General features: G+C 39.6%; 1 protein-coding gene across 1 annotated transcript in view; it reads right to left on the minus strand.

The window, feature by feature from the left end:
- The window catches only part of KLHDC10 (kelch domain containing 10), a 68496-nt gene that overhangs the window by 24814 nt on the left and 29383 nt on the right, over positions 1 to 14299 (minus strand). The window lies entirely within an intron of this gene.

Genomic DNA, 14299 nt, shown 5'->3' on the forward strand with positions numbered 1-14299 from the left:
AGCCATCATTGTTGTTTGGTGGGCCCGGGCTGGGGATTTGAACCCGCCACCTTAGGTGTATGTGGCTGGCGCCTTAGCCGCTTGAGCCACAGGTGCCGAGCCAGCTTCCTCATTTCTATATGGGGATATTATTACTATACCTCATAGATTTATTACATGTATTATGTGAAAAGGTACTGGCTTATATGCATCTTTCCAGAAGGCTGTGAGCTATGTGAGAGAAGAGGAATGTATCTGTATTCACCTTTCTATAATCAAGCCTATGGCACACAGAAAAACAATGAACAGGTGGGAATCAGCTAATGTGGCATTTGATTATTCTCTAGTCATTTTGTCAGTTCGTTTTTCTTCTCCAAATAGATTATAAGCTCCTCAAGGGCAAAGATTGTGTATAATAATTATCCTATATCACCCACATTACCTAAAACAGTTGGAAATACATAACAGGTACTACAAGTTTTGTTGACTTTAGCTTCAGGTCAAAGTAAATAGTGTCAGGGATAATTAAAACAGCATCCAACTCTCAGTGGACTTTGATACTGCATTATTATGACTAAGAGATTTATGATTTAGGGGACAGATGTTAGATTATGCAATGGTCTTCTTAAGACACAAATGCTCAAAGAATTAGCAAGACAAATTTAAAGGAAAAACATGGTCAATGGATAGGATCTCTAAAAATTCTATGTCATTTGCTACATTACCTGAAGCCAATATGTAATTTTTAAAGCTGCTTTTGTGGAAATATGAAAAGACATACAGTAAGGTCTAGATTTCCTCTAAACAGCTATATGGCAGAGAATGTGTTCTATTATAAGTTTATTGCCAACTATTTTGGTGACAACTCACATGGACTATACATTGAGGGGTCCATAAAAAGATGGTTTTATGTTTATCCACTCATTCACTAAGTCAAAAACATTACTGGAAAAAATATATTGAAAATAAAAAATAAATTAAAAGAACATTACTGGACACCAGCTATGTGTCATGTACTGTGGTAGGAGCTGGGGATATAGTAATTAACACAAATACTATTTTTGGGCTTGGCGCCTGTGGCTCAAGTGGCTAAGGCGCCAGCCATGTACACCCAAGTTGGTGGGTTCGAATCCCCAGCCCGGGCCCGCCAAACAACGATGGCTGCAACCAAAAAAAAAAATGGCCAGGCGTTGTGGCGGGCGCCTCTGGTCCCAGCTACTTGGGAGGCAGAGGCAGGAGACTCGCTTGAGCCCAGGAGTTGGAGGTTGCTGTGAGCTGAGATGCCATGGCACTCTACCCAGGGGGACAGCTTGAGGCTCCTGTCTCAAAAAAAAAAAAAAATACTATTTTTGAATTCTGCAGCTTACAGTCTAGTCCTGCACCATCTAACCAGTGCCCACTGGGCACAACATATGGCCATGGAGCACCTGAAATAGGGCTAGTCCAAACTGATACATGCTTACAACACCCATAGGATTTCAAAGACTTAGTACCCCCAAATGAATGTACAATGATTAGTTTTTATATTGATTATATGGGTTTTTTTGTTGTTGTTTTGCTTTTTGGAGATGGAATCTCACTTTGTTGCCCTCGGTAGAGTGCTATGGTGTCACAGATCACAGCAACCTCAAACTCCTGGCTCAAGCAATTCTCTTGCCTCAGCCTCCCAAACAGCTAGGTCTAAAAGTGCCTGCCACAACACCTGGCTAGATATTCTAATTTTTTTTAGTAGAAATGGGGTCTCACTCTTGCTCAGGCTGGTCTTAAACTCCTGGGCTCAAGCAATCCACCTGCCTCAGCCTCCCAGAGTGCTAGGATTATAGGCATGAGCCTCTGTGCCCAGGCCACTTGTCTTTGTTTTGAGACAGTCTCACTTTGTCACCCTTAGTAGAGTGCCTTGGAGTCATAGCTCACAGGAACCTCAAACTCTTGGGCTCAAAGTGATTCTCTTGCCTTAGCCTCCCTGGTAGCTGGGACTATAGGCACCTGCCACAATACCCAGCTATTTTTTTAAGAAACAGGGTCTCATTCTTGCTCAGGCTGATCTTGAATTCCTGAGTTCAGTCCACCCATCTCGGTCTCCAAGGCATGAACCACCACATCCTGCCTCTACCTGTCTTTTTTTATGTGGGTATTAGAAAATGTTCAATTTTGTACCTCACATAGTATTTCTCACACTGCTGGGTTAGCCTGAATACTGGCTTCTGTTAATTCATGAATTGCCGGGTCCAGTGGCTCATGCCTGTAATCCCGGCACTTTGGGAGGCCAACGAGGCCAGATTGAGACCAGCCTGGGCAACATAGCAAGACCCTGTCTCTACAAAAATTATTTTTAAAATTAGCTAGGAACAGTGGCATGCATCTGTAGTTCTAGCTACTCAGAAGGCTGAGCCAGGAATATTGCTTGAGCCCAAGAGTTTGAAGCTGCAGTGAACTATGATTGTGCCACTGCACCAGTATGGGCAACAGAGAGAAATCCTATCTCAAAAAAAAAAAAAAATCATGATCTGTGCAAACCTAACTGTTGGGTAAAGAGAATTTGATCAATATTTGATAAATATTAGCCACCCTGTCAAGGAGCCATATAGTTGGAAGTAAAGAGGCAAATCCTCTCTCTCATCAGTAACTACAGATTGCTTTCTCATACTTATAGCCCAACTAACATATTAAAAAGGCATTTCAACTATAGGAAGCTGCTGGGTTTATGCCATGGAGACTAAGCATTAATTTTCATTATTGGCTCCTCAACCTTAATAAAAACAAAATTGGGTTTAGAGTCTATAAAGTAGCTCTCTAAATCCCTACCCCCTAAATTCTCCATGTACAAATCCCATTTTCCTAAAAATTACTTGCTGCTAATAAAATCTCCCATAGAATTGGTTTACCTGATTCAGGAGCTTCCATTAGAGAGTGTAAAAGTAAAAAAATTAAAACTGAACCCATATGGACAGGTTATCCCACATAAAACCCAGAAGGGATGAGGCTAAGGGACATACACCTGTGGTGTCTGACCCACCTTTTCTTCCATGCCACAAGCACTTGCTCTTTTACCCCAAGGAGTAAGTAGGCGCTTCCAGCAACCAAGGAAATGGGTTTTAGTTTGTAGCCCAAGGGCAGAAAGAGGCTGTTTTCACTATTACAAATAATATTGTAACACAGCTTCCTCTACATGTATTTACACTGGTGCAAATGCATGAGTATTTCTGGAAGTTGAATTTCTGGGTCAAAGGAATATGCATTTAAAATTGTTATAGTTACATTATTGTTACAGGACAGATTGCTCTTCAAAATGAATGGACCAATTTATACTCCCAGCAACGTATATGGAAATCCCTATTTCTTCATGCCATCTTTATCCATTTCTTTATGCCAATCTAATGGGTACAAATTGGTGTCAGGTTAATTTGCATTTCCCTTACTTTACAAGTTCACAGGGAAGTAAAGCCATTGTGTCTGCAACTTAACTCTAAAATGGTTGAAACAGAAACATGTATCTGCGTATGTTATGTATGATGCATGGAGGGGAAAGAGAGAGGAAGGGGAGCAGGATAAAGCAAATGAGATAAAATTTGCTAACATTTAAGGAATCCGATTGAAGGATACAGTTTTATTGTTTGTTGAGACACAGCTTGCTCTGTCACACAGGCTGGAGTGCAGTGGAGTCCCCATAGCTTATTGCAACCTTATACTCTTGAGCTTAAGTGATCCTCCTGCCTCAGCTAGGATTATAGGCACACACTACCATGCTGGGCTGATTTTTAAAAAAATATTTTTGTAGAGACAAGATCTGTCTATGTTGCCCAGGCTGGTCTCCAACTGTTGATCTCAAGCTATCACCCTGCCTCAGCTCCAACAGTGCTGGGATTACAAGTGTGAGCCACCACACTCAGTCAGAACTTTCTACCATTCTTGAAATGTTAAGTCTGAAATAACATCAAAATAGTAATTTATGTTTAAAAATGTTTATATCTCCCTTGCGGCTTTTATTTGGGATAACCTATGAAGTAACAATCTCTAGCTATTATTGTCTTTTTTGATGTCCACCAGTAAAATTTCACTGTTCCTTTTAAGTACTTTATAAATTTCCATTTATAATATCCATCCACAATCGTGACTAGATATCTATTTTATTTTCTAATTGGCTGCTAATATATATGTGATTTACTTTTGCACATTTAAATTTTATCCAGCCAGCTTTCTGAACTCTATTATTATTATTATCTTGAATTTTATAGGCAACTAGATCATCTGCTATTAATTTCAACTTTCACCACTTTCTTTCCAATATGCATCCTCTTCTTTTTTCCCCTGGTCTTCTATTGTATTGGCTGAAACCTCTTTCAAAGGCATCCAACTATGGCCTGTAGCTGGTATGAATGTTTATCTGTGGTGGTAGATATCTTGAAAATTATGCACAGACCTTTTTTTCCGCTCATCAGCTTTCATTAGTATTTGTGTATTTAATGTGTGGCCCAAGACAAGGCTTAGATAAGCATTCACAGCCAGCTGCGGGTCGTGGTTGGATGTCCCTGCAAGGCTGAATAATGGAGAAGATAGAGGGCATTTTGTCTCATTTTTCACTTTAATGAAGATACTGGTAAGGTTTTACTGTTATATATGATGTTTGCTACTGGTTTCTTATAGACATCCGTATTCTATCAATAAAATAAATTTTCTTTTATCCCTGGATGCCTCAGAATTTTTTTCATTACCAAGAATGGATGTTGTTTTTTTTTTTTTGAGACAGAGTCTCACTTTGTCACCCTTGGTAGAGTGTCGTGTCATCATAGCTCACAGCAACCTCAATCTCCTGGGCTTAAGTGATTCTCTTGCCTCAGCCTCCCTAGTAGCTGGGACTACAGGTGTCCACCACAACTCCTGGCTATTTTTTAGAGACGAGGTCTTGCTCTGGCTCAGGCTGGTCTCCAACCTGTGAGCTCAGGCAATCCACCAGCCTCGGCCTCCCAAGTGCTGGGATTACAGGCATGAGCCACGCGTCCAGCCTGTGGGTTTTTTTGTAAATGAAGTTTACATTAAAATGTAAGCTGTATAAAAGCATAGATATCATAAGGGTACAGCTTGATGCATTTTAACAAAGTGAACACTCTGATTGTCAAATTTTATTAATTTTTTTTGATACCAGGAAAACCACTCTTTTCCCTCTATCCTATTAAAGTAGTAAACTAAGTATATTCCACAGACAAAACCTGTTTGATTTTGATCACTTTTGTTTTTATTTAGATTCACTCCTTCCATCTTACATATTTTTTACCATTCTTTCTTGCTGTTTCATTTTTCTAATTTTACTAAAATAATTAAGCTTCCTTTTCTTTTCCCTAGGAAGAGCTACATCCTATTTCCCCTAATACTTTCTGACAAACACAAACTTTAATTTTTCTAACCTTAAGAATAAACCACATATAAAAGAAACTTGCCTCTTAATGGTGGTTACCTCTGGAAAGGGAATTAAGTTAAGTGATGATGTAAAGAAAGACCTTAGCTTTTTTTTGTAACTCCTTTTTATTATAAAATATAACATACGTATAGGAATGTACATAAATATAGAGTTCAACAAATTATTAAATAGAGAACATGTAACCATCATCCAGGTCAAGAAATAGAATGATATAAATATAAAGTTTAACAAATTATTTAGAAGGTAACATGTAACCACCATCCTGATCAAGAAATAGAATATTGTATTTAAAAAAGTTTAACACAATTATTAAAAAGCCACCATCCAGGTCAGGAAACAGAATATTGCCAGTACCCAGATGCCCTCATCTGCTCTTCCAAATCACACCCGCCAACCCACCCCCTTCACTTCTAGAAGTAATCTATTTCCTGATTGCTATGGCAATCATAAAATTTGCTACCTTTTTATAGAAATCATAAAATTTGCTGCCTTTTTATAGCTTTATTGTACCTAGGTATGAATCCCTAAACAATATTGTTTATTTTGGTCTGTTTTTGAAGTATATTTGATTAAAACAATATAGTATGTATTCTTTCTGGCTCTTTCATTCACAATTTTGTTTCTGAGATTCATCCATGTTATTGTTGATAGGTGTGGTCTGTTCATTTCCATTGCCAAATAGTATTTGTTTTTATGTTTTTTGTTTTGCTTTCTGAGACAGGGTCTCACTCTGCTGCCCAGGCTAGAGTGCAGTAGTATCATCGTAATGCATCGCAACCTCAAGTCCTGAGCTCAGGTGATCCTCCTCCTCAAGCCACCAAGTAGCTACGACTATAGGTACACACCACCACATCAGACGAATTTTTCTATTTTTTTGTAGAGATGGGGTCTTGCTGCCTTGTTCAGGCTGATCTTGAACTCCTGGCCTCAAATGATCCTCCCACGGTGGCCTCCCAAAGTGTTAGGATTACAGGTATGAACCATGGCACCTGGCCCCTTGTATGAACATATAACACAATTTACTCATCTAGTCTAAGTTGTGTGAATACACATTTGGTTTGTTTCAAATCTGTGGTTCTTACTGTTGCCATGAACATTTCTGTACATGTTTTCAGGGGCACAGGGGTCCACATTTCTGTTGACTGTAAATCTAGAAATGGAACTTCTGAGTCTCAATGTACAGAAATTTTTACCTTCACTAGATAATATCAAAATGTTTTCAAAAATAGTTGTACTAATAATTTACATATCTACCAACAGCATGTGAGAATTCCTGCTGCTCCACATCCTTCCCAATACTTGGTATTGTCATTATTGGTCTTTTGGGTTTTGCGTGTGTGTGTAGGTGTATTTTGAGAGAGCCTCACTCTGTCACCTAACCCACCACAACCTCCAACTCCTAGGTTCCAGAAATTCTTCTGCTTCAGCCTCCCAAGTAACCAGGACTACAGATGCGGGCCACTGTGCCTGGCTAATTTTTCTATCTTTAGAAGAGATGGGTCTTGCTCTTGCTCAGGCTAGTTTTGAACTCCTGAGCTCAAGCAATCCTCCTTCCTTGGCCTTTAAGAAGTGCTAGGATTATAGGCATGAGCTACTGTGCCAGTCTTATTATCTGTCTTTTTAACTTAGAAACTCCTGTGGGTTTATAGACATACCTTGTGATTTTTAATATACATGTCTCTTGTTACTGAGGTTGGGCACCTTTGCATATTTATGGGCCATCTGGATTTTTTTTCTCCTGGGAAATATCCGCTCAAGTCTCTCATACATTCTCCAAGTGAGGTTTCTTTTTAACTGATTTGTACAAATTCGTTATATATGCTTGCAATAACAACCTTCACTCTTCACCCTATGTAATTCCATATTATTTGAAGTTTTCTTTTAATAAGTAAATATTATACCTGTAAACTTTAAAACAAAAATTATAGGACCTTAAGCACTACTCCAAATTTAATTTCAGTTACAAAAAGTTGCACAGGCTTGGTGCCTGTAGTATAGTGGTTATGGTGCCAGCCACATGCACCGAACATGGCAGGTTTGAGCCAGCCCAGGCAGCTAGTTAAACAACAATGACAACTGCAAAGAGAAAATAGCCGGGGCTCAGCACCTGTGGCTCACTTTTTACGGAGCTGGCCACATGTACCAAGGTTGGCGGGTTTGAACCCGGCCAGGCCAGCTAGACAACAATGACAACCGCAACCAAAAAACAGCCGGGCATTGTGGTGGGTGCCTGTAGTCCCTGGTACTGGGGAGGCTGAGGCAAGAGAATCGCTTAAGCCTAAGAGTTTAAGAAATTAAAAAAAAAAAAAGAAAATAGCTGGGCATTGAGGCGGGCATTGTAGTCCCAGCTACTTAGGAGACTGAGGCAAAGAATCACTTAGGTTGCTGTGAACTGTGACACCACAGCTCTCTACTGAGGGTGACATACTGAGAGTCTGTCTCAAAAAAAATAAAGTTGCACAGTTGACCCTTGACCAACACAGGTTTGGAGTGGGTCTACTTATATGTGGCTTTTCTTCTGCTTCTGCTAATTCTGAGACAGCAAGACCAACTAACTCCTCCTCCTCTCCCTCAGCCTGCTCAACGTGACAATGACAAAGATGAAGATCTTTTTGATGATCCACTTTCACCTTTGAACAGTAAATATATTTTCCTTTCCTTATGATTTTCTTAATATTTTCTTTTCTCTAACTTACTTTATCGAACAAATATACAGTAGAACCTCCATAATTGACCACCTCCCTACACTGATCACCTCCTTAAGTGACCTAATTTTCATTGACCAGACATGTACTACAAGTTCCTTATGTTGACCACCTCTGCATGTTGACTGGTTTGTTACAGTCCCTTGAGTGGTCAACTTACAAAGGTTCTACTGTAGTATATATAACATACAAAATATGTGTTAATCTACTATGTTATCAGTAACACTTCAAGGTGCAGTGGCTCACCCCTGTAATGCCAGCACCCGGGGAGGCCGAAGCAGGCAGATTGCTTGAGCTCAGGAATTCAAGAGCAGCCTGAGTAAGGGTGAGACCCTCATCTCTACTAAAAGAGAAAAATTAGCCAGTGTTGGGGCAGCACCTGCATTCCCAGCTACTTGCTGAGGCAAGAGGATCACTTGAGCCTAGGAGTTTGAGGTTGCTGTGAGCTATGACGCCACAGCACTCAACCTCAGGACAACTGCCTAAAAAACAAACAAAAACCCCCCACTTCTGGTCAACAGTAGGCTCTTAGCAGTTAAGTTTTAGGGGAGTCAAAAGTGATACACAGATAACTGCACAGAATCAGTAACCATAACACTTGTCAGCTATGTGCGGCACATATTTATGTTATTTCTATATATTTTCAGAAATCTCAACACTTATACCATGCTTCATGGTCGCTTTAAGCACAACTTCAAGTTTTACTGGGTTTTTTTTGCATGCTTCTGCTTCTTATATCCAAATCTTCCTCTTCATTTTTCATTTTATTGGGAGTATCTGTTCATGTAATTTTCTCATAATGGGAGCATGCCACAAATTTTTAGAGATCTTTTTTATTTTTATTTTATTTATTTATTTTTGGAGAGTCTTATTATGTCGCCCTTGGTTGAGTGCCATGGCATCACAGCTTACAGCAACCTCAAACTCTTCGCTTAAGCCATTCTCTTGCCTCAGCCTCCCTGGTAGCTGGGACTACAGGCGCCCATCACAATGCCCAGCTGTTATTTAGCAGGCCCAGGCTGGGTTTGAACCTGCCTGCCTCAGTGTATGTGGCTGGCACCCTAACCACTGAGCTACAGGCTCCAAACAGATCTTTTTTATTTTGATCCCTCACTTAAACATTACTGGGGCTGGGTCCCAAAATCTGTCTTGAAAATTATTTCCCCTCAGAATACTGAAAGTACTTGTCTTCTAGCAAACCATGTTACAGGTGGGACTCCCATGCCAGTCTGATTTTCAGGCTTGAGTCTTTCTAGGTAATTTGTTTTCTACTGCTAGACCTGTAAGTAGTTCAGTTCAGTAATGGATAGAACTTTGCTTTTTGTTGCATTTTTCCTGCTTGGTCCTTGGTGCACCTTTATCCTTGAAAACAGAGTCATTCTTAAGTATAGAGAATAATCTTTATTTCTTTATTGTTTTTTCACTTCCATTCCATGCTCTTTCCTCCTAAACTCCTATGAAATGGATCTATCCTCAAAGAATGAATTTTCCTCATGTCTGTTCCATGTACTGCCTATCTGTAGGTCTCCTTGCTTTCTGGTTTCCATATTTCCTCCACTTTATTTTCGCGAAAAGTAACCGGTCGCAAGCCTATCTATTATTTAGCCCTCCAACTAAGTTTTTATTTCAGCAATGAATTCTGCAACACAGCACTAACTTGTTGATTATTACTTTTATTCATGGCAGCTGCCCTTTTATTTACGGATCCAATTCACTCTGGGTTCTGTGAGGCCACCTCCTATGATGAGCTTCCTAAAGTTCCATTCTGCTTTCCTTGTTATTTCTGTTTCCGCCATGGGCAACTGTTTAATTTGTTCATCTTAGTCACCTCTGTTAAGTCTAGTTTCCCTCAAATGTCTGGTGACCCCCGATCACCTATTCATATTAATAAATGAAGGAACACACTGGTTAGTTGTTGTAAGAAATAGGCGTCTCCTTAACAGTTGTATTAAACAGTCTCCAAAACCTCCAAATGGGAGGTCAGTCTAACTAGGGGTCTCTGCAAGTAAGTGGTCCACTAACAGACATGTTTCCCTTTAGAAGTGTAAAGAAAGAAGCAGTTTTACCTTACTATTGGCAAAACAAGACAGGCTACATTTTGATGGCATGGCCCTGTGTACATCAATCCCGGATGGAGCTCCTTTTCTTCCCTTCCCCTACTCTACCCTCCTCGTCCAATCTATTGTGGAGGCTCATTACCTAAGGCTCTGCTTTGTGCACTCTCTCTCCAATCCCAGTGTATGCTCACAAAACCTGCAAATCCCCTACTTTGCTTGAAGAATTCATGGCTTTATCCTGGGGATGAATGCCATTGCCAGAGCTCTTTATGTGAAAGGAGGGAGAGAAGGAGTGGGGGAAGTAACCATTTGGAAGGCAGTTCTTTCACTGCCCTGAAGTTCCAACTTCCCCCAAACCTGCTCCCCCTTCTTATGCTTACTGGCCCTAATCTTACAGTTTCAGGAGAGCCCTCCTAAGAAATTCTCTGACTTCTGTCATGGCAGCAGGAGCACCTATTTTGAGTTGCATTTTATTCTGTGCTGGTTCTTCAATCAATATAATTTCAACTGCCTTCTATTACCCTATAATTCCTCATAATTTCTGGCATTATAACAACAATAATAACATTAATTCAACATCTGCCATATGTAAAAAATTCTAAGTGTTTTGCACATTATCTCTCTTCATCTTCATAATAACTCTAGGAGTTACTACATATCATCATCCTAACTTTACAGATGAGGCAACTGAGGCAAAAACAGAATAAGCAATTTGCCTAAAATCACATAGCTGACAAGTGGTAGAGGCTGACACGTGTCTGCACAGCTAATCAAGTTTCCAAGTCTCCCTTTCTGTTTTTTTTTTTTTTTTTTTTTTGAGACAGAGTCTCACTATGTCCCCCTTGGTAGAGTACTATCACAGCAACCTCCAACTCTTGGGCTTAAGCAGTTCTCTTGCCTCAGCTTCCCAAGCAGCTGGGACTATAGGTGCCTGCCACAACGCCTGGCTATTTCCTGGCTGCAGTTGTCATTATTGTTCAGCAGACCCGGGCAGGGCTCGAACCCGCTAGCCTTAGTGTATGTGGCTGGCACCCTACTCACTGAGCTACGGGCACCAAGTGCCTTTTCTGTGTTTTTTTTTTTTAATTACAAAGATGATTTATTCTTCATCTATGGCTGTTTTGTCATTTTTGATTATATCTGAGCAGCAGGGGGAAGGTAAATGGGTATGTTTAGTCCACCGTCTTATAAGAGAAACCCACTGCTTTCACAACACCAGTGTTGCTTTCACTACACCACTTTTAGTTGGTAGAAGTATCTTTTAGAGGAGATGTAGGGTCTAGTGAAGGAATCTAGTGACAGAAAATGGGCCCTATGAAACGGTCTACAATCAAAACCAAAAGAGGTAATGTAAAGAATTCCCAAAAATGAGAGGCTTCAAAGTGGCTAGTACAAAAGTATAGACAATTTTACAAAACACCCACTGAAACACTGAACAATAGCATTTTTATGTTCTCAAAAATTCATTAGTTCATTGTCAACACAACCAGAAAGTTGAGAACTTATAAAGTTTTAGTCCCTTCCTACTCCCTGTCAGCAGCCTTTTAAATAATTCTACTCCTATACATATGATAAACCTACTACATGTACTATGCTATGAAGTGAAGATAAAGAAATGAAACGCACTGTCCTGCTGTCCCTGCCCTTACCGAGCTTACAGTCTACGGGAGGCACAGACAAGTGAACAATGTCTACAATTCAGGGCAGTAAGTGCTATGATACAAGTAGGTACTCAAAGGGTGCCCCCAGGACTGAGAGGGGACAGGCTTGCCAAGGAAGTTTCTCTGAAATAAGTCTTAGATTGAGGGACATGCTGCTATTGGTTTGGAGAGAATAAACTGAATTTACCGTAATTTTTCCTAAAACTTGCCCCTCTATCTACTTATATAACACCTGATAAAGAGTACCTTCTCTTCAGTTTGTCTTCAAGTCTCATCGAGTTCCACTATCTTTTTTTTTTTTTTTTTGAGACAGAGTCTCACTGTGTCACCCTTGGTAGAGTGGCCTGGTGTCACAGCTCACAGCAACCTCTAACTCTTGGCCTTAAGCAATTCTCTTGCCTCAGCCTCCCAAGTAGCTGGGACTACAGGCGCCTGCCACAACACCTGGCTATTTTTCACTTTTTTATTGTTGTTATTGTTTAGCAGGCCCTGGCTGGGTTTGAACCCACCAGCCCTGGTGTATGTGGCCGGCGCCCTAACCACTGACCTAGGCGGGCCAAGCCTAATTCCACTTCCTTATATTTCAATCAATTCCTACTCTCCATCCTTACTATAACTACCTTGATCTCTGTATCCACCATTTCTCACCTTGATAATGGTAATCATATCATAACTGGTCTTTCAATTAAATCTGTTCACTAATTAAGAAACCAAATCTCATCCTGAAAATGCCCCTGGAGTGGTGCCCTGCTTGATTCAGGCCCTTTTCAGCTTCTTCTATCCACCCTTTCTCCGCCTCCGCCAATGCTGAATTTTCGTCACAGCTCTAAAGGTACCGTGCCCTGTTTTGCCTAAATGCCTTAACTCAAACTGCTTGGTTCTCATGGGTTGAAGGTTCTAACCCTTCCTTGCTAATACCTACTCAACCTTTAAGCACATCCCTTCTGAAAAGTCATCCTCACAGCTACTCCTCTCTCTCAACCTCCTCCCTCCAAGCTGAGTCAGGTACCTCTTCTGAGTGCTCCCATTCCATACTGCCTCATCAGGACACTTACCGCAAAGAATTACACTCAAATTATTCTGTAATTATCTGTTTACCTGATTCTCTATTTTTTAGATCATCAAGCTAGCACAGTGCCTGGTACATAGGAAGCAATCAAGAAATACTAAAAGAATGAAAGAATGAACGAACAAACGAAGATAGTTAAGCCTGTGAAAGTTGATGAGATAACCAAAGGAGATCATGGAGAGAAGGACAGAACATTGGAGAAAAACCCACCTTTAGTGGGCTGAAGAAAGAAGCTGGTAAAAAAACAGAATGAACAGTCAAGAGGCAGGAAGAAAACACCCAGGATTGTACAATAAAGAAACCCAAAAGAAGAGAAAAATTGCAGAAGGAGCAGGTGGCCCACAGTGCACTACAAACAGGTCAGAGAAGGTGAGAACTAGGAGAAGGCCACCAGTGATCTTAACATTGCTAATGGTGGGTTAACGACACCTTAGTTCTCAACACGGTCATAGATCATCTTTCTCAGCCATGTTTGAGGCAACTGAGACCTTACAAATAACCAATAGTATAAAACTTACCTGTGTAATCCTTTTTATGTTTAAAACATTGAAAAACAGAACATATACAAAAGAAAATAAAATCCCATCATCCAGATATAACCAGGTATGTCACTTTTTTGTTGTTTTTATGTTTATATTTTTATGTACTTATTATACTAAATTCTATATCCTAATTAATTTCTTAATTATGTTTACATATAATAAAATGAAAATAATTAATGTTAATAATATAATGAACCTTAATTTATGCTTTATTCAAAGTTAGAGTTCTCATTGTAAATCAATAAATTAGCATTCTAATTTATAAATACAAAAAAGAAAAAAATAGAATCAGATCTGGTGGGCACAATGCATTTTTTGTCACACAATACTAAAATTGTCTCTTCATTTTTACTTAAAAATTATGCTAAAAGGTAGCACATTATCTTAAGTATCACATCTTGACCCATTTAGGCTTGATTTTATTCTTTTCATGCTATGGAGTTTGGCTGCTAAAAATAGGCTAGGCCATAGATATAGAAACATTTCTAACAGCTACAAGATTTTTTCCTAGGTTATTTTTAAAATCTGTTCAGCTAAAATTAGATATATTGGCTTATAAATAATTTAATAAAGTCTAAATTACAACATTAAGTATGCTCGTCTGACAATTTGTTACGTCTAGAAAAATAGCGTGAATGAGAGTTTTCAACCTTCTTCTGTGGTTTTCTTTATACAGTATAGAATATGTTTTAGTGGGAAAAATAAAAAGTAGAAGGAATGCAACACTTCTAAAAGTAAGAATTGCTAGGTCAAAGGGTATGCACCTTTTTAAGGTTTTTGATACATATTACTTAATTGGATACAGAAAGGCTGTGTAACATTCACTTCCTTCAATGTATGAGTTTCATTCTCCCATACCCTTGACAACGC

This window comes from Otolemur garnettii, unplaced genomic scaffold (genome assembly GCF_000181295.1).
Source record: "Otolemur garnettii isolate 467f Iridium unplaced genomic scaffold, OtoGar3 scaffold00293, whole genome shotgun sequence".
NCBI classification, from domain to species: domain Eukaryota; kingdom Metazoa; phylum Chordata; class Mammalia; order Primates; family Galagidae; genus Otolemur; species Otolemur garnettii.